The sequence below is a fragment of the Vipera berus genome (genome assembly GCF_964194415.1).
Source record: "Vipera berus genome assembly, chromosome: 2".
In the NCBI taxonomy this organism is placed as follows: domain Eukaryota; kingdom Metazoa; phylum Chordata; class Lepidosauria; order Squamata; family Viperidae; genus Vipera; species Vipera berus.
In genome coordinates, this window is record NC_138203.1 from 18417974 (window position 1) to 18439759 (window position 21786).

General features: G+C 41.8%; 1 protein-coding gene across 2 annotated transcripts in view; it reads left to right on the plus strand.

Moving 5' to 3' along the window:
* Positions 1 to 17091: 17091 nt before the first annotated feature.
* Positions 17092 to 21786, plus strand: part of RAI14 (retinoic acid induced 14) — a 111558-nt gene continuing 106863 nt past the window's right edge. Inside the window, exon 1 of one of the 2 annotated variants that reach the window (XM_081317824.1) lies at positions 17092 to 17362. The gene's annotated coding sequence lies outside the window, so the exon portion shown is untranslated. The remainder of the gene's footprint in view (positions 17363 to 21786) is intronic. The other variant, XM_081317826.1, reaches the window with a different exon arrangement.

Genomic DNA, 21786 nt, shown 5'->3' on the forward strand with positions numbered 1-21786 from the left:
CAAATTTGCTTAACAACTGCAGTGAGTCACTTAACAACCAAATCAAGAAAGGTTATAAAATCAGGCATGACACACTTAACAATTGTCTTGTTTACCAACAGAAATTCTTATCCCAATTGTGGTCATACGTTGAGGACTACCTGTATTATAACATGCCTACTGAGAACAATTGTGTCTTAGAAAACTATCATGCATAAAAAGGATCCCAGCATCATCCCTGCTCAGGATTCTCTGTCTATATGAGAAGCATACTCAAAACTTTTGTTTTCCTTTCAGTGCAACTGTATGTAATTACATCGGTCTTAATGCCTCTTGGATGGAGAAGGATTACACAAGGTTTATATCTGTCCTCACCCAAAGTGCAGATATCCCCCAGGTCCTACTTTAAATCACAAAAACTAAATCTTGGACAGCATCCTGCTTTCCATCCCTTTGATATTTCCCTCTAATGCTTTGGGACATGCGATATAGATTATCTCTTCCTAGAAAATAAAAAGAATGTGGTTCTCAGTTTAGCTGAAACAAAGACCAGCTTCTTTACATCTCTTTGTCTTATAATGAAAAGAAGCAGTATGGTCTACAATGGGGGTGGGGTGGGGACTGGGTTTTTTCAAATTCTTATTTGGATAAGCCCTTGATGCAGAGGTATGGAGGAGGTGTTTAAAAGCAAAATCCTGGTTTGAAAATACTGGAATAATTTAAAAGGCATATTAGATTTTTTTGAACTTTATTTTGGGGGAGATTTTTTTTAAAAAAAGGATGAGGAACATTCTGCTTAAGAATTCAAAAGAAATAGAAATGGGAATGTTTGCACCACAAGTCATCTATAAAACTCTGATTAAGCTGCAAGAAAGTTGCCGTGATTGGCTTCCGGTTGCCCTCCGGGTGAGATTCAAGGTGCTGGTAATGACCTATAAAGCCCTAAATGGCTTGGGTCGGGGATATTTGAGGGAACACCTGCTGCCAGCATCAAGTTCCCTTCGTCCAGTGCGCTCGCAGAGGGAGGGTCTTCTCAGGGTGCCGCCAGTAAAAGATTGCCGGCGGATAACACCCAGGGGGAGGGCCTTTTCTGTGGGTGCGCCTGCCCTCTGGAACCAGCTGCCCATGGAGCTCAGGACTACCCCTGACCTACGTTCATTCCGCCGAGACCTGAAGACTTGGCTCTTTGAGTTCTCTGGCCCAGGCTGAGAATTTTAACTGGGGTTTTATTTTCAGGGATAATTTAATCTTTTATTTGTCTTTTAACTTTGTATTTTGTATTGGTATGATTTTATAATGCCCTGTAAACTGCCCTGAGTCCTTCGGGAAAGGGCGGTATATAAATATTATAATAATAATCATCATCATCATCATCATCATCATCATCTGTTAGATATTCAGTTCTATCCATTTATTCATTTCCAGCAAACTGGATAACTCACAGGAAATATGGAAGAAAATAGTGGGCTCTCCCCTCAAATTTCTTTGCTCCCTTTCATTTTCCAGATTTATGTTACTGTATGTTACATAATTGTGTGTGGGGGTTTTACACTGATAGTAAAAGACTTTCTTCATTGTGATAGATTCTTTCCAGAATTCTTCCTTCTGAGTTTAAATTCTAATTATTACCATTGTTACTTGTGACCCCCTTTTCCCCCCAAGTCTGCATTTTTGTTTGATTTGGTTTTCATCAAGATTATATCCAGTCTAGATATGGATTTGTGGGGATGATGTGGGAAATCCAAAGAGGCTGAATCTATTTCTGAGCATTTGTAACATAAGCATACAGTAAATCTATTTCTACATAATGCTACAGTCAGAAGAATCTCACAATCACAGCCATTGGTGTTCCACTTGATTATGATATTCTATGGACACTGTCTGAATAAATTATGTATGGGAAATGACATGGCTATGGAGTATATGATCTAGAGAAGGTTGGAACTACTTGTGAAGTCATTGGCATCTTGGCTTTGGAGAGAACTTCATACTGTATCTGGCATAACTTCCTGGTTGAGTATAACTCTCTCAAAAAAAAATGTTCCCGAATATCATGATGGCTTTGACACTTGTAAGCAATTTGACCTCAGGATGTTCACATTAATGTTTCATACCTAAGGTGGGTCTGGTGTATATTTATATGATACCAGCAGAGTAAAAAAAATAGGAGGAGGACAATTGTGATGGAATGTAGTCTGGTTTCCCAGCAGGGAGGGAGAACATTCCAGAGGAACAAGAGACAATTCAGTTCAGATACTTTGTGTGAGAGGAAGAGGATGAAGATGGCTCCTCCCTTATAGTTGCCAGAATATATGCTTTATAGGGATAGTATTTTGCATTAGTATGGCACAATTCTGCCTATGGGTGAGGAGCAATAAAAAAAAAATCTCCTTGGAAGAATCACGTTTCTTTCTTGGTTTCTGAAGCCTGACAACAATACAGGTAGTTCTCGACTTTCAACCACAACTGAGCCCAAAATTCCTGTTTCTAAGTGAGACATTTGTTAAGTGAATTTTGCCCTATTTTATGACCTTTCTTGCCACAGTTGTTAAGTGAATCACTGCAGTTAAGTTAACAATGCATTTGTTAAGTGAATCTGCCTTCCCTGTTGACTTTCCTTGACATGTCACAAAAGGTGATCACATCACCCCAAGATATTGTAATTGTCGTAAATATGAGTCAGTTGCCAAGCGTCTGAATTCTGATCACGGGACCAACAGTTGTAAGTATGAAAAATGTCATAAGTCACTTTTTTCACTGCCACTGTAACTTTGAATGGTCCCTAAAGGAACTGTTGTAAGTTGAGGACCACATGTAGAAATGAACATTGCATGCTTTTACAATCACAGAAAGATTTATACTACAAGGTGGGAAGATCATTCCTTACAGTTAATTATAACAATAGTTCTGAAGAGTTCATCTCATTTTCTGTATCCAAATTAGCATTTTACTGCTTTAAATCTTGTTTGGGAAAATAATATTCGGGCTATAAATATTTGATTAGAAGTTCCTAGTATATCAGAATGTAATGATTTAATACATGTTTCTATATTTAATTTATCTTGTAGCCTCTTGTTGAGTGAATTACCCTAAGTAATAATAAGATAATTGCAGCACGTGAAGCCAATATTTAGGACATTTTTTTAATACATAAGGGGATGTATATACTTTTCATTTCCCTTTTTTCCCTTCTCTCAAAATGGATCTAATGAAGATTTAGATTTAAGGTATTTCTAGGAGAACGCCTGCTATTATCTTATATTTCCCTACAGATGGATCTGCTCTGAAAATAATTTAGGAATGAAATATTTAAAAGTATGTATCATTAGGTCAACAGCTGCAAAAGAAGGATATTAGTTACCAAGGCCCAAGAGCTAGATAAAAACTCCAGAGGAAAAAATATACATCTCAAATTATACCTTGGATATTAACCAAGGTCACTTTTCTGTCTTCTGAGCAATTGCCAAAAAAAAAAATAAAAAATAAAAAAACCCCAATGTCAATCATAACAGCAAGACAATATATCTATTCTTGGTTTTATAATAGAATCAGAGAAGTGAACTGAATTCTCTATCTGCAAGTATCTGTAATATCTTTAAGTAGATATTTTAAAATTCAATCACTCTTCCTCTTGGACAGAAAAGAAGCACAATGCAGAAAGCTGAAAGGCAATGCAAGTCCATCACAATTCGTGCAAGTTCAAATACAGCTAGTCCCTGACTTATAACCATTTGTTTAGGGACCATACAAAGTTACCACGGCACGGAAAAAATTAACTTACCATCGGTCCTCGCAGTGTGACCATCGTAGCATCCCCACAATTATTTGATCAAAATTTGGACACTTGGCAACCAGCATATAGTATGATAGTTGCAGCATCCTGGGGGGGGGGAGGGGGCACACGATCATCATTAGCACGCTTCCCAGATAAGCTTCCAATAAGCAAAGTTAATGGGGAAAGCCGGATTTGCTTAACAACCATGTGATTCCCTTAACAATTGCAGTGATTCACTCAGCAACTGTGGTAAGAAACATGAGCGTGACTCACTTAACAACCACCTCACTCAGCAATGGAGGTTTCGGTCCCAATTGTCATAATTTGAGGACTACTTGTACTCTGAAATTTGATCTAGTGTAATTTATAAGTTGATACCAGGTCGCGTTTAATGTGACCCAAAATTCAGGGAGTTATAGTTAGTTTATAGTTTATTATATTTGTATACCGCCCTTCTCCCGAAGGACTCAGGGCGGTGAACAGGGCACATATAAAATACAAAGTACAAAAGTTAAAAGAGAATTAAATACAGTAGCATGTGCACTAATAAATAAGGTAGCATGTGCACTAATCATCGTTTGTGCAAAATGGAGAAAAGGAATCTGAGCAAAGCTCAAGAAAGAACTACAGCAAAATATGGGAAATAGCAGATGTGCTTTGGATAGGAGTTGACTCTCTTTTACTGTCACAAAAATATTTCATTGATAAATATATAAAATTACATTTCAAAATTTTAATTGCCCATTCCCATCGAGATGGAAGCAATTACTCTATTTCCCCATAGAGATATCACTTTGAATAGCACAAATTTGAATAAAGCGACCATTTCATGGAGTTCATTACCCACACTAAACTGTAGATAAAATTTTAAAAACATGTTCTGTGTTTGCTCTGGATGCTTTAGCCACCTCTGTGGCTTTGAATGTATCAGAGGAGCTTTTTACAGAGGAAAAATTTACAATTCAATTCTCTCAACCATTTAAAAATAAGAACTGAGTTTGAGCAATGTACACAATTTGGAACAGATAATTAGATATCATATAGTATGATTCTCCTATATTTTTTCCTTTTTCCTGGAATATCCTACCTAGAATATAAAATCAGTGGGATCGTTGGACACAATGTCAAGTATGTCCTCTATGACTTAAAAATCAGATTAGTCCAGCATTTTTTTTCCAGGTTATTGGACTGCATAGTAAATGTTTAAGAAAGGTGGGCTATTTACCATTGTATGTTGGATATAACACATTTGAAAGAACCCCACCTCATATAGCAATAGCACTTAGCACTTAGCCTTATATACCACAGTGTTTTGCAGCCCTCTCTAAGCCGTTTACAGAGTCAGCCTATTGCCCCAACAATCTGGGTCCTCATTTTACCGACCTTGGAAGGATGGAAGGCTGAGTTAACCTGGAGCCGTCAGCTGGCCGTCAGCAGAATTAGCCTTCAGTACTGCATTCTAACCACCGAGCCACCATAGTGCTTTGGTCATGTCCACTGGTGCTTCCAGTTTGACTGGATACTATTATAATCATCAACCAAATTTGTGAAAGGAATGCAAGTTTTAAACTTATTAGTATTTTTGTTAAATCATATTCCCCAAACAGAAATTTGTCAATCTAAGAACCTTGGATATACGGGTGGTCGTCACTTAATGTTCACCCGTTCGGTGACTGTTTGAACTTATGACAACTCTGAATGAATGATAATTATGACTGACATTCTAGCTATCACGATGTCCCCATGGTCATGTGATTGATGCTTTTCACTGCCAGCTCCTGACAATCAAAGTCAATGGGAAAGTTTCCAGGAGGTTGCAAATAACAACTATATGAGATCACTTTATTGATGATGTGGGGTTCACTTAACAACTGGAAGTGATGGAATTTCTGTTGCTAAGCAGCACAGACACGTGATGTTGCACTTTACAACCACATAGCTCAGTGATGGAAATTCTAGTTCTAATTACCTTTGTTAACCAAGGACTACTTGTCCAGTATTGTGCTTAAACTGTTGTTAAAAAGTGATTAGCTATTCTTGTGAAATTGTGTCATTATCAATGGTTGGCTAAATTAAATTTATCTCTCAGCCTTTTAACTCATTTTAAGTGAGGCAAGATATGAAGATAAGTTCCCATATGATCTCAGTTTAATTTGAGCAAATAAAATGAATTTAAAATAAACTAACGTACCCAGGGAAGTGGTGGCTCAGCGGGTTAGGACGCTGAGCTTGTTGATCAGAAGATCGGCAGTTTGGCGGGTCGAATCCCGAGTGCTGCGTAGCAGAGTGAGCGCCTGTTACTCGGCCCAGCTTCTGCCAACCTAGCAGTTCGAAAGCATGTAAAAATGCAAGTAGAAAAATAGAGACCACCACGGTGGGAAGGTAACAGCACTCCGTGCACCTTTGGCATCTAGTCATGCTGGCCACATGACCACGGAGACATCCTCGGACAAGCGCTGGCTCTTCGGGTTTCAAACGGAGATGAGCACCGGCCCCTAGAGTTGGAAACGACTAGCACACATGTGCGGGGGAACCTTTACCTTTTTAACATGTACCCAATTGTCTTGTCCCCTTCATAGTTTTTCGTTTCTTCTTTTTCTTTGCTTTTCCCTGTGTTCTTTCCTGCTTTAGGTATACAATTTTTATAAGTACTATGTTAACAACACTCAAAAATGTTGTTTTTAAAACAATGGTAAAGCCAAATGACAGTGGATGAATCATCAAGAGGACATGACAGTATCAAGCATATTGTTGACCTCAGTGTGATATTTTGTCTGAGCCACTGTTCTGAGGACACAGTTGTAAAGATGCTACATTGCCAAAAATTTCAGTCAAAAAGCTTAATTAAGGCTTATACCCTAGAAGAGCAAGAAGGCAAATCTAAGGCTGGCAACAGGCCCCATTCATTAGAAAAGAAAAAAAATAATTATCCAGCATTTGCACAGAATGTCCAGAAAGCAACACAAAAGAATTCTTGCATTCCATTGTTTTTTCAAAGGGATGCACTGGCAGTTCTTTGATTACCCTGACGTTTGTAATGTTCAAATATGCCATTGGTTAAAAATAATAGCCATTTTCTTTAAATGTCCTCTTTAATTGTTACTTTTACGCAAATAGGCTGACGTGGTTCTTTATGCAGAAATAAGCTGTTGTCTCTTTATTGTGAAGTACTCTTGTTTTTGAGTTTTGCTTTCTAAACACAAGAAATGGATATAAATATATATATATATTTAAAGATGCCTCGATCTTCAGCCTTTTCATTGCTGCTTGGATGACTAAAATCACCAAACTTTCTTCCCTGGGACTTCCATCCTTTGAGGAAATTAGTTCAGATATTATTAGAGACAATTGGACAATGATTTATCCTGCTAACTGCACTTGTTCAAGGAACTGTCAAAATATATTGAAAGGTTAGATAATGTTGTGGTTCCTCAGTTCCGTTATTGTGGGCTGACTGTGATAAATGATGGTTTTGTGCATACGTGGAGTTGGCTTTATTAAATGGGGGACTAACATCCTACTGGCTTAAGAGAGCCGTGGGCTGTAGTAGTCAAAGGATTAGAGAAGGATGGGAAGAGCTCAAATTCAGGTCCATCCTCAAACACTCACCAGATGACCTCTGGCCATTCTGTTTCAGCTCAACCTACCTCACAGAGCTCTTATTGTGGAGAACAATGGAAGAAGGGGTGCTACACTGAGTTTTTGGAGGAAAGGAAAATATAAATCCAACAAGGCTGGGCTTTTACTAATACAATCCCAACTATTTAACATTCCCAAATATTGGGAAATGCCTGAATATGGCTTTTATCCCCTTTCTGGACTTTTGGGTTTGGAGGCAATCCCCTAAACTCCTTCCTTCCTTCCTTCCTTCCTTCCTTCCTTCCTTCCTTCCTTCCTTCCCTCCTTTCTTCCTTCCTTCCTTCCTTCCTTCCTTCTGTTGTGTTCGGTGCTGCGACAGATGACTCAGAGACTGGTATGGGGTTATTCTGTTTATTCCAATACACGTGGCTGAACTCACCTTGCATGCCCCGTTAACTCTTATATGTCCGGCAACTGCCGGACGCTAGCCAACCCCCTGGCTGCAATCTCCCGCCTTGCCTCAGACACCCAACCCGATGTCCAGGAATTCCCGCCGGCCGGATTAGCCAATCAGGAGGCTGGACAGGTACATACAGAACACCTTCCTTCCTTCCTTCCTCCCTCCCTCCCTCATACAGCCATCTATCTCATATATGATTCTGGGTGGCTAACAACAACCACCTCTTGGCCTTCAATACTCTTAAGGAACTTAAGAGCATGCTCTCTAATTAACCTTTCCTTCACTTCCCATCTCCTCTGACAAGTAGGAAACCTTAAGCCTCATTTGCTATTTTTCATTTAGATTCAGTTTTTTCTCTGTTGTTTTACTACACCCTTCCTGTGGTCTCTTTCTTCCTGGGTTCATTGTCCCTTAGCTTCCTGTCTTCCTAGGAGCTTTTCCCACACAACCTCCCCCATGCAATATCTGAATCTCAATCAACTATCATTTTTACCTTTTTCCAAGATACCCAAGGGTAAATTGATTTGTCATCTGACATTCCTCTTCATCTCATAAATTGGCCAGTTGGTATCAGAGTCTATGAACAGAGTCTATAAAAGACCTAATGCAGAATTAGGTCTTTTAATGAAATTGTAAATATTAGCAAATTCTTTCCATGTAAATTCATATGGATTCTTCTGCATCCTGGATTGTTTTCTTCACTGAAGCTAATAGCCAGATCTGTCAGAACTAACTATATCCAGACTTCTGCACTGGAGTAACCCAAATTCTGTGCCTAGAGTAGCCACCTGCCAACCCAAGTATGACTATTGTACCAATAAAACAAATGTTCACAAATGTGCTAATTCTATGCATTTATGAAACTATGGAATGTGATCTTAGGGCTCTGTGCAAAAGTAAGTCCCATTTGATTCCCAAGAAGTCCCAGGAACAAACAGTGGCTAAGCTGCTTCTGAGGATCGTAGGAAGGGAACAAAAGCTCCATGTACCATGTTGTTCTCAGCTTAGGGTGGAGGGGAGAGAATCTGCTTCCTCTTTTTTCACAAAGCATGGCCCATGCCCTCTTTTTTTGCTATCCAAAGTGTAGAGATATAATTGTTGTGTGAGGGGTTTTTTTGCACAATGTGTAATTAAACTTTGGAATGTGCTACCACAAGATGTGGTGCTGGCTTAAAAAAAAAGGACTGGACCAATCATGAAGTGAGCGGCTATCAGCCTTACTGGCAGTGTAAGGGCCATTTGCTGGGATACTGGTGGGCTTCCTTGGACCATTGACTGACCAACAAAGGAGAACATTTTAGCTCAGGGTTGAAATGAGGTGCTCCTTGGTGCTCTCTGAGCTTGGTTGGTTTCTTGTAGGCATTTCAACGTATAGTCAAGGCTATGGTCTTCCCAGTTGCAATGTATGGCTGTGAAAGTTGGACCATAAGAAAGGCTGAGCACCAAAGAATTGAAGCCTTTGAACTATGGTGCTGGAAAAGACTCATGCGAGTCGCTTGGACTGCAAGGCGATCAAACCGGTCAGTCCTAGAGGAGATCAACCCTGACTGCTCTTTAGAAGGCCAGATCCTGAAGTTGAAACTCAAATACTTTGGCCACCTAATGAGAAGGAAGGACTCACTGGAGAAGAGCCTAATGCTGGGAAAGGTTGAGGGCAAGAGAAGAAGGGGATGACAGAGAATGAGGTGGCTGGATGGAGTCGCTGAAGCAGTAGGTGTGAGCTTAAATGGACTCCAGAAGATGGTAGACAGGAAGGCCTGGAGGAACGTTGTCCATGGGGTCGCGATGGGTCGGACACGACTTCACAACTAACAACAAGGCATTTCATTACAGTACTCAAACTAGGTGACATCATAATGAGCACAGATGATGTTACATAGTTTGGGTACCAAGGCCCCTCATTGATTGACCACTGTGAGACCAAACTGCTGGGTTAGATGGGCCAGGGCTCTGATCCAGCAAGGCACTGCTTACGTTCTGAAGATCCCGGGATGCTAAAGCTGGATTTTGTAGCAAAATTTAAATAGTAGGGATTTCTAGTCTTCTATGCAAAGTCTTGCCGAAAAAGGTAATGAGGGAAGGGAATGGTTTTTCATGTTTAAACATTTGGGACATACCAAATTTGATTTGTGTTTAGATTGTAAGCCGCCCCGAGTCTTCGGAGAAGGGCGGGATATAAATGGGATTAAAATTAAAATTAAAATAAAATAAATGGAAATCTGCTCATGCGGTAGGATTTATGTATTTATTACTTTATTTATATATCAAACTTATGAGACTGCCCATCTCACGCAGAAAGGATGTCTTCTTGCCGTCTCCCATTGGAATGTACATATCAGAAAACTCTCCTGGAAGTTTATCTGTCTAGCATTAATCAGGAAATGAAATCAAGAAGAATCCTGCTCTTAGGAGACCCTGCCTGAACTCTCATTCAAGAGGCAGCTTATTGTTTCATAGCAAGAGCAGGCAAAGGGAATTGACTCACCATCCTGTAGAAATGCAAACAGAGGTCTTTTTAGCTCAAAGGAAGTGCTAATGGGAGGAGAGGCTAATGAATCACGAAAAATACCATTTTCAGCTGTTTTTACTGGCTAGATAATGCTTAGAGGTTATACCTTTCAGTTGAGGCTGAACCTTACAGAGAAGCTGGGGATTTCTTCAGATCAGGCTGAACTCAGGCTAAGTAGAAATTAATTGGCTGCAAAAAATCTTAGATGATTGACAACAAAGATATATACTGTCAAGGCCAGGGTTTTCCCAGTTATCTGACAGGGACAATTGGACCATCAGAAAACCTGAATTAAGCAAAACTGATGCCTTTTAAATGTGTCACTGGATAGACTCGCTGAAGCTATCTTGGATCACCAAAAAACAAATATAGTTTAAGACTAAGGTAATACTAGCGTATGGTGCTCATCTCTTGCTTCTTGGTTGAGGCAGCCAGTGTTTTCTAAAGTGGCCAGCATGGCTATACGCCAAAGGTGCATGGAATGCTGTTACTTTCCCACCGAAGTGTAGCTATTAATCTACTGGCATTTGCATGCTTTCAAACTGCTAGGTGGGCAGGAGCTGGAGAAAGGAACAGGAGCTTACCCCGTTCCATGGTACTCGGGTCTCAAACCCGGTGAAGTAAAACCAGACCGTCGCCAGAAGTGTTAATCACAAAACTAAAGCTTGAATATTTTGGATATATAATGTGAAGGTAAGAGTCACTGCTGCATGGGGGGGAAAATCAAGGCAACTGAAAAAGGAGTGAACAGCAAACAAGAAGGTTAGATACAATTATTGATGATACAAGTAGAAGCTCAGGCTCAACATAGCAGTTACTGACGGGCAAATCTGCTGAGGTGTCTGAACAATAGCAGTGTGGATGATTACAGACATTACAATGAGCTGGACAATTGATGGTAGGCATGTGGGGAATAGACTAAAACAGAGGTCCCCCAACCTATGGGCGGTGGCCCGGGACTGGGCTGTGGGCTCTTGGCCAGCGGGCTGTGGAAATGGCTGGCTGGTGCATGCATGCATGGGCGTGCATTCCTCCCACTCATGCTAGCACCCGTGGCCCCGTTTGAGCATGTGCATGGGCACAAACAGGCACATTAGTGCAGGGTGGGTGTCCGCAGCCCGTTTGTGCATGAATGAACAGAGCCACTAGCCTGGGTGGGTGGTGCGGCCCATTTGCACATGTGCAAACGCGGCCGCTAGCCACCACAAGGGGTGCACGGCTGTTCTTGCATGCACACGGCACCAGTACATGCTGCATGCATGCATGAATGGGGCCGCTAGTGCCACGCCACTGTGCGTGGCCCAGTGCACACGCGCACCAATTTTGAAGCTGCTCTTCTTCCCTCCAGTCCGCAAGCCTGAAAATGTTGGAGACCTCTGGACTAAAAGAACTAGAGGAGTAAATGCAGACTAAAAGAAGAGTTTTGGAACAGGATAAGGAGGAAACCATTCTACCATTGGACAGTTACCATTGGGTAAAGCCACAGCAATGCCGTTAACTTGATCCCACTGACCATGATCAGAACAGAAATAGTACCGGGTAAGATATGAAAGATTTATAACTGTCTTCTTGCTCGCCATTTTTGTTCTCACAGCAAGACAAATGGAGATGTTGGTCTTAAATCATGGGCAAAAAACAGTTGTCCCAGATTGGTCTGAGATTTCATGAAGAATAAGGGAACAACACTGATTTCATGTACATAACTTCACTAATGATTTTTCCTCCTGTTCTAATGCTACCTTCATATGAAGGCAACAGTTGAGTTAGGAACTGTGGGACAAGATCTATGCCATACACAGTAGCTCTTTCCACCAATATTTTCTAGCATCTGCTGCTTAATGACTGTTTAATATTACATCAGCCCCACCCAGTTAATTTGTTTGTTGGCTGTACTGATCTTGTATGTGTTAGTGGATAGAAAATAATATAATGGGGACATTAATATGCTGAGGCATCAGAATAAAAATTAAATGAGTTGATTTTATTTAAAGGAACACCCCACACCCATCAGCCATAAAATGGCAGACTACAATTAGCAGATGGCATTCCTGTGATCTTGAAAAAAAGTTGCTGTGCAATACTGAAATTGTATGTGTAGGTAGATGCATTTCCCCTTGTACCAGAGTGTGGTTGTAGTTGTGGAATGGTTGTGGTTTTTCTAATTGACACATGGGTGTCTGGAGGAAGTTCTCATTCCTCTGATTAGGCTGAAAGCAGACTAGAGAAACAAATGGAGAGGCATCAAGGCTCCTGGTGCAGAGTGTTGACAAGCTTAGGGTTTCCAAGTAAACAAAGGTAAAGGAAGGCTTGTTGTCATTTCTGAAATGAGGAGGAAGATGCAATATGTATAGGTCAACTTTTCTCCACCTGACGACCTCCAGAAGTGTGGGCCATAGTAGATTGGGATTATGGGGACTGAAATCCAATATATCTGGAGGGAAGCAGGTTGAGAGAAGGTTTTTTTTTTATGCATATGCATCTAGTGTGAAACAACATTTCTGGTGGATCTGGGAACAGAGGAATGATAAGATCAAAATCCCCATGTTTTATATCCTAGAAGAAGAGATTCTGACTTGCTTCTGTATGACATTTGTTCAATATCTGAAAAGTAATGATTGCAAGCCTCCTCAGTTGCCTTTCTCAAGGCTAAATAGATCCCCCCTCCTTCAGTCTTTTATAGGCCTTTGCTTTTGGTCCCCTGATTGGCTACCCATTCCTATTTCACTGAATCCTTAATTAAAGTGTGGTGAGGTTTCCAGACCAAGACACAGTATTCACGAGATGGTCTGACCACAGCAAACTAGCCTGATTACTTTCCATGACCTTTATTATTTTTAATCAATGCATTCTAAGGTAGCATTTGCCAGCTTTGCAACTACATCACACTTTTGGTTCATATACAGTTTGAAATCACTATTCCAAACCCTCTTTCACAAGAATCATTACCAAGTCGACCATTAAACTATCTGAGCATTTGATTTTTTGTTTTTTGCATGAAAAAAATGCAATTAAATTTCATTCTTCTGTTTTGCATCTGATTTTCCACAACAGGTCTGAATTTCTGTCTTGAAGGAACAGAGTGGACTCAGCTACTGCCAGTGGTGGGATTCATATATGTGAACAACTGGTTGTCTGTGTGGATGCCGTTTCCGGAAGTCCATTTTGGGCCTGGGCAACAAAAAGCTATCGGTTCTGCCAAAGTGGTGCGAACTGGCTGAATCCCACACTGGCTACTGCCCAGATAAAGCAATGCACAACTTCCTTGTGGTGGGACACCCCCCCCCCTTTCTTCTTCAATGTGGTCTCTGAAGACTATAGAAAGCTTGCCCATGATGTCATCAGATTGGGAGAGACCAAATGTTTAGCAGGTGTTGGGGGATAGCTCTATTAAGCCTTACAAATACCCATCTGGCTTCTTAATTGCCTGCTAAGAAGAAAAATTAGCTAAGATGTGGCTGGCTAATTGATGGTTCAGCACAGTGTGTGAACCAAGTTTAGGAATCTTTCTAGAGAGGAAAACAAAAGAAAAAAAATCAAACAAGTTATTTTTTCCAACCAAGTAGCAGCAGAGTTATGTTAATCTCTTCTATATTATGTAGTTAGTCTATAATAGCCAACCTCTTTGTGATCTTCTTGGAACAGGAACTGGGTTAAAAAAGAAATTATAGATTTCATTTTACTAAGTATTTGGAAAAACTTTTCAGTTGCAAAAAATGGTTTAAGAAGACTGAGTGGATTGAACTACTTGAAAAAATATCACTTGCTCCGTCTTTTCCATCTATAACAAAATGAATACTATTAGCATATATGAAAAATTTAAATTTAATGGCTGGATATAATAATGTAGAAGCTATTGTATGTAGGGCAATGTTATGAAACATTAGTCCTAAAATTTCTAAAAACAATTCCATATGGTTTATCCTAATCCCACACACTAATTTCAGAGAGATTTGGGCCATGCAGCCCAATGCCTAAAAAAAAATAATCTATTCAAATGCTTATAAAATGCATTTTTCTGCCAATGAGCAGTTGTAGTAGCATTATAAAAAGAACCATGAATGCAAAGATACCAACACCACAAGTCTGAAAACAAATTCTAAAAACCACAAGAGCCAACAATGACTACCCAACAATTTTTTTTAAAAGAAATAAGCTGGATTCGCAAAAGCTGCTCAGCTGAAATGTTCTTGAGCTTTTGGGGGGATTGAACTGTGAATATAATTGACAAGAAGCTTTCTACAGTGTGTGAGTCCAGCCAAATGGGGCTACCTGCAAGCATGTTAATCTAATACCGTACATGCTGACTGAGGAACTCTGGGAATTGAAGTGCATATATCCTAAAGTTGCCAACTTTGAAAGCACTAATCTGAGGGGTCCATAGTGCTTCCTGAGCTTGGCTGTTTTCTTGCAGACATTTCATTTTCCAAATTAGGATACACTATCAGTGTCCTGCAAGACAACAAGCAAGCTCAGAGAGCACTAAGGACCCATCACTTCAACACTGAGCTATAAATATTCTCCTTTATTGGTTCCCTGATCTAAATCCATCAGTCTTCTGCAACTCTCTGTAATTCCAAGCTAACGCATAAATCAGATTTAAAATAAAAATTTTGCAGATGAATCAGCACTTGTGTGTCATTCCAAACAATTTCAAAGAACTCTTATTTCAATGTTTATAATTCCAAACAATTTCAAAGAACTCTTATTTCAATGTTTATTATGGCCTCAGCCGCTTTTGTAATTTTTGCAGCCTGGTTTTATGTATGTTTACTTAGAATTAATCCCTACTGATTTAAATAGGAAGTACTACCAAAGAAGCGTTGTAATTTATTTGCAGCCATTTATTATTCTGGTTTAATCATTCATTAGTTTCAATTCCAGCTTTCCTTCAAAGCAGGGGATTGGAGTGCATGGGGGTACCCTATTCAAAGTTATCCTCGCAACAATCTTGTGAGGTAAGTAGAACTAACATGTGCTTGACCTGTCCTAAACTCATCTGGGGAGCTTCCATGACTGAGCATGGACTTGAATCTGGAACTCCAGGATTCTGGTGCAGCACCTTATGGCATCCTGAACTAGCTGTCTCACGCAATAGCTCCCAGTTCGTCCAAAGTGAAATCTATCAATCAGGGTAGACTCAGAAGAGGAATTAGGCAGAAGCCTAATTGAAAATTAATTCCAACACACCTGAACAGGAAGAATAAGCAGTCTTAGAAATGATAATGAAAATATCAAAGTGGTGTATATCTTTTGCCTTTTAGGATCAACCATCAACAATAAAGGAACAAGCAGTCAAGAAATACTTTACAGATAACACTTGGTAGAGCAGCCATGAAGGTTTTGAAGATATTCAAATGCCTTGAACCCTAACCCCAGAAAGATCAGCATCTGCAAGCTAAGATATTCCCCATGACTCTCTGGAAACAGAAGCTGAAGTTTAAAGCAGCAGGATAGAAAATATATTGCCATTTTTTTTGTTTATCATTGGTGTTGGAAGAGACTCCTGAGAATACCCAGGAGAGCCAAGAAAACAAACCAATGGATCATTGAACAAATCGACTTGAGTTCTCACTCAAAGCATAAATGCTCAAGTTCAGATGATCCTACTTCAGACACATTACCCAAGGACCCAACTCTCTGGACAAGACTCCAGTGCTAAGAAAGGTAGAAGGAAAGAGATGACCAGTGGCATGGTGGATGGCCCTCAATTTTGGTCACCACGATGTAAAAAAGATGTTGAGACTCTAGAAAGAGTACAGAGAAGAGCAACAAAGATGATTGGGGGACTGGAGGCTAAAACATATAGGGAACGGTTGCTGGAATTGGGTATGTGTAGTTTAATGAAGAGAAGGACAAGGGGTGACATGATAGCAGTGTTCCAATATCTCAGGGGCTGCCACAAAGAAGAGGGAGCCAAGCTATTCTCCAAAGCACCTGAAAGCAGGACAAGAAGCAACGGATGGAAACTAGTCAAGGAGAGAAGCAACCTAGAACTAAGGAGAAACTTCCTGACAGTTAGAACAACTAACCAGTGGAACAACCTGCCTCCAGAAGTGGTGAATGCTCCAACACTGGAAGTTTTTAAGAAGAGACTGGACAGCCATTTGTCTGAAATGGTATAGGGTTTCCTGCCTTAGCAGGGGGTTGGACTAGATGACCTCCAAGGTCCCTTCCAACTTATTATTATTATTAATTATAGTGATGGCAAGTGCACTGTTGGGGGGGCATGTTAGAGATAGATCGTCGAAAACGATGACACATGATCAATCAATAATCAGAACAGCTTCAGATGAAGAGAAGAGAAATTCTTTATTGGCGAAGCGTGATTGGACACACAAGGATTTAAGGCGACCTCGGTGCATGATGACCTACTTCGCTACCCTTTCAGGAGGCACCAACCCAGGCGCTCCTGGGCGTTTTATCCGCTGAAGTCCAAAGCAGAGGAACGTGGGGTTTTTGAGGGGTTCTTCCCCTACCAGCAGAAACCCAAGTCCCAACACCTGAGGTGCCGCTATCGCCGCCGGAAGCGATAAAACCCAACCCCGACGGCCACCGAGCCACCAAGTTCATCAGGAATAAAAGAAGCGGGGCCGAGATTGAGAGACAGCGCGAACCACGTGACCGACCTCCAGTCAGTTAGGCGCGCGCCCCAGACCCGGCGCCACGCGGTTCACCCGAGGCGGAGCAGCGGTGGCGGCGCCTTTCGCTGAGTCACGTGGTTCCGCCGTGACATCATTCCCCCGCCCACTCCGGGGCATTTAGAACGCCGAGGAGTAATTTTCGAAGCTCGGCATATGGGCGCGCGCGCGTGGCTCGGAGCGAACGGGCGAGCAGCTCGCAAGCAAGCGGGCAAGCGAGCGAGGAGTAGCAGCAGCCGCCCTGTGGCGGGAGCAAGCGCCGGGGGTGGGGAGGGGAAAGAGGAGAAGCAACGTGAATCCTACATTTTGCAAAGCGACAAATCCGCCTCCCGGGTCCGAAAGCGCCGCTCGGCAGCTGGCGGCGCTGCAAGCCGGAACCGGCATCAACTACTAGCAACAGGGTGCAGCAAAGCTTCTCCGAGGTGAGTAGCGCTTGTGGGAACTTTTGGACGAGCTTTGCTCTCCCTCGCGGAGGATTTGGCGCAACTCTTCGGTCATCTCCGCCCGCTCTCTTTGCATTCTCTTCATTCTCTCTTTTGTAGTTGGGAATCTTTATTTGGGAGGGCTGGGGGGGAAACCTTGACGCCCCGAGAAGGAGCGAGCGAGGCTTATGAATGGCTGCTTTGTCTCGCCCGTCCTCGAGAAAGACTGAAAGTGGCTGGGACGGAGGGGCAGAAAGGAGAAAGATAATCTGAGCCGGTGCAATTGGCCCGGGGATTTCTTTGACCAGGAATATGAGCTCGGGAGATGCTCTTTGCTCTAGCTTGGACTACAAGTTCCATTCTCCCTGGACCGCAACGATGGCAATTGCGGTCCAGCACTTAGGATAGGCGTACGGTGGCCGGGGAAAGAAGACCCGAATGGCCGGGAAGACAGCTGGGTATATATAACCCCGTCGTGTCTGATAGGTACTTGCAAATGGGAGCGCTTCTTCCCTTTGCCGGGGAGGGGGCGACGTCGGTCTAGGGCAGGGGTAGGCAACCTTGGCTCTTTTATGACTCGTGGACTTCAACTCCCAGAATTCCTGAGCCAGCCAAGCTGGCTCAGGAATTCTGGGAGTTGAAGTCCACGAGTCATAAAAGAGCCAAGGTTGCCTACCCCTGGTTTAGGGCGAAAGGCCCCCCGCGAGCACCTCGGCTTGAAAGGCGCGCGCTCTCGCCCTTTTGTTCTGTCGGGAGTCGAGACAACCTTCCGAATCCGCTGGGCGCTTAGCCGGGAGCGGGGAAAAGTTGCTCGGCGGGAAGGGAGGTCGCCAGTTTTCCTCGCGCTGCTTCCACCTCCCTGCTCCCCCACCCACCAAGGGGAGCCTCGCCTGCCGGAGAAAGCCTCCCGGGTGACTCCGGGCCACTTTTTCGGTTTAACTTTCCTCAGGGAAGGCGAGCCCGGGGCGGGGAAAGTTGACAGCTCGGCCGCTTCCACTTGAGTCAGATGAAATGAACCTTTACTGTCAAAAGTACAACTCTGCGTAGATTGAGATTAGCTGAGCCTCCCTTTCGGAGAAAGCTTGGAGAACTCGCAGGGAAATTCAGTCAATCAGAATAGAGCTGGAAGGGACCGTGGAGGTCTTCTAGTCCAGGGAATGTTCAAACTTGGCCCTTTTGTGACTTGTGGACTTCAACTCCCAGAATTCCTCAGCCAGGCATGCTGTCTGAGGAATTCTGGGAGTTGAAGTCCACAAGTCATAAAAGAGCCAAGTTTGAAGACCCCTAGTCCAACCCTCTGCTCAAACAGCAGACCCTATACCAGGGGTAGGCAACCCTGGCTCAGGAATTCTGGGAGTTGAAGTCCATGAGTCATAAAAGAGCCGAGGTTGCCTACCCCTGCCCTGTACCATTACAGGCAAGTGCCGTCCAGTCTCTTAAAAAATCCAGTGATGAAGTACCCACAACTTCTGAAGGCAAGTTGTTCCACTGATTGATTGTTTTCACTGTCAGAAAGTTTCTGCTTAATTGCAGGTTGCTTATCTCCTTGATTAGTTTTCCATCCACTGTTTCTTGCCTTCAGGTGCTTAGAAAATAACTTGACCCCCTCTTCTTTGTGGCAGCCCCTCAAATACTGGAATACTGCTATCGGTGTCATCCCTAGCCCTTCTTTTCTCTAAACTAGCCATACCCAGTCCCTACAACCATTCTTCTTACGCTTTAGTCTCCAGTCCTTCAATCATCCTAGTTTCTCTTCTCTGCGCTTTTTCCAAAGTCTCAACATCTTTTTTTGTAATGTGGTGACCAAAACTAGATCCCCCCCTCCTGAGATTTAGCATCTCAGGGTGGGCTAAGGCAGCCTCAGATCTTTGATTTAATGTGTGGGGCAGCCTAAGTGGATGGTTTATGAATCCCAGGTCTAAATTCCTGCCATTTTAATGATTTCTGTTCAAACTTTTTTTTCAGGGTGTTTCTTTTCCCACTGTTGCTGGTTCTTAATTGATTCTGCTTATTGAAACTAGGATGAAAAGTATATCTGTAAGTCCTACAAAGTTTCCTGGTGGTAAGGCAGAAGAATCCCCCATCTTTCCTTCTACTGCTTGAGCATTAGAAATCTTAAAATAAGAAATGCAGGCATTTCTGCAAATTGTTGGTAGACGGGAGATAGCTTTGCCTGTCTGATATACTTTTATAAATCAGCAGTGATTGCATGAGATTTGTGCTGATTCAGGCTTTCATACAGGGCCTCACTACATTAAGACTTCAATAACTTTGAGGAGAAGCAGTAATTTTGTTCAGTGTCCCTTCTCTAATCTTGGGCAGTTCTGATTTCTTACCCTGCAGAGAGGTAATCTTGGCTTGTAAGCAGGAGAGTCATAACCTATTTAACCATGCTTTGTATGATATGCATATATCTTTTTCAGAATGTTTTTCACATTCCCTTGCTATGTCCAAATGTTTACAAGGAACTATAAAGTGGTTCCTTATACAGGTAATCCTTGACTTACAGTTGTAATTGAGCCTGACAATTATGGTTGCAAAGCGGGTTACCATGTGACCAGACCTGTTTTTAAGACCTTGTCGTTCACTGAACCAATTGTTCACTATGTGCAGTTTTTGCCAGAAACTGGAAGTAAATACCAGCTTCTGGCTAAACGGTGTTGTAAATTCTGATCATAGGGCACTGCGAATGGGCATAAATGCAGGATGAGGACCCAAAATGCAGTCACCATGACTGGGAGAGCAATGAAAGCAGGCCTTAAGTCCCTTGGAGGGGGCATCAGAATGTTGAATGGTTGCTAAGCAACCAGTCATAAGTTGAGATATATGTTTTGATTTGTGGAATAAACCACACAGCTGGATTCACAAAACCTGGAAGCCACACTAGAAACGATGTGTAAATCCAACCATTTTCTTTTATTCCAAGTCATTGAGGTAGGAGAAATATCTCCAGTCTTTCACTTTGCTGTTAAATGCCAATGGAGATGCTGGTATGTCTCTGTAAAGCAAATTCTTGAAGATTGCTGTGTTAATTGAGGACACAATTGCATCACTTCCAACCATCCTTTCATTTTGCATTTCATGACTGGCAAATACAGTAGCTCAAAGTGACAGTGAAGCTAAAAGGGAGCTTGTTTGAAAGAGTGTTTTTCAAAATACAGAGCTTCTAATGGTAACTGTTGAAGTTGGAACACACCCATCCATAGTGGACCAGAGGACAATTGGTGATTGTATTTATTCTCACTTTTTTTTTAAAGTAGGCTTTATCCATTTTGAGGAGAAGGGGTGCTTTTCTCCCTAACTTGCATTTCCTTTCCGATTATTTACTGAATTATTGCTCAAGTGACTGGAGTATCTAAATGTTAATGTGTGTTGAACCTTCTAATAAACTAAGTTTTTCTGATTAAAAAAATCTACATCTATTAATGCCAAAAGGTGGTTGGAAATATGATTCATTGTGCATTAAAAGCAGCTTTTCTGATATTGTTGCTACTCTGTAATTGGCAAAGCATTTTTAATTGCTTTGGAAGCTGTACAGGTAGTTCTTGACTTAACAAGGTTATGAAGCCCAGGATCTCCCTCATAAGTCATGATGGTCATATGTCAAGGCACCTATGTGGCTGATCCAGTTTTTGCAGCAAATACCATTGTTACTGAGTCAGTGCATTCCTATGGGCATTTCAGTTCAAAAACAATGTAATTTGCATCATGTGCTACAACTGACCCAAATGCAGCCATGTGACTATGGGGGGAGGGGTTTGCCACCAAACGGCACTCTGGAACTAGGAAATAAGTACCTTTAGGGGAGAGGTGTGGTAACTTTGAATATCACTAAGCGATCAGTCATTAAATGAGGACCATCTGTTTTGTCTATGACAGGGGTAGGCAACCTTGGCTCTTTTTTGACTCGTGGACTTCAACTCCCAGAATTCCTGAGCCAGCCATGCTGAGGGGAAAGAGAGAGTTTTCCAAGCTGAGCCATGCTGGCTCAAGAATTCTGGGCGTTGAAGTCTATGAGTCATAAAAGAGCCAAGGTTGCCTACCCCTGGTCTATGAAATGGCATACAAAGTTTGTAAATGAATAGGTTCAGGAATATTGCCTTTTTAAGAGAGGCTAAAATTGTAGGAGTTACCGTAGTTTGAATGAGTCTCCTTTTGCTATCATTTGACTCAACCATTATCATTGAAAACTGGTTTAAAACAAATGCAAATTGACTGAAAAGAAATTACAGAAATATAGTGTATGAATGAACCTGTTAAACCTAACCATTTTAAGTTGGTGCAGCTTTATCTTATTTGGTTACATTTCATTTACTCATTAGATAAACAACCTGCTTTTCCTCCCAGAGCTTCAGGATAGTTGTCTCTTCTAATATTATTCCCCACAACAACAGTTTTTGAGACAGGTTGTACAAGAGATTGCA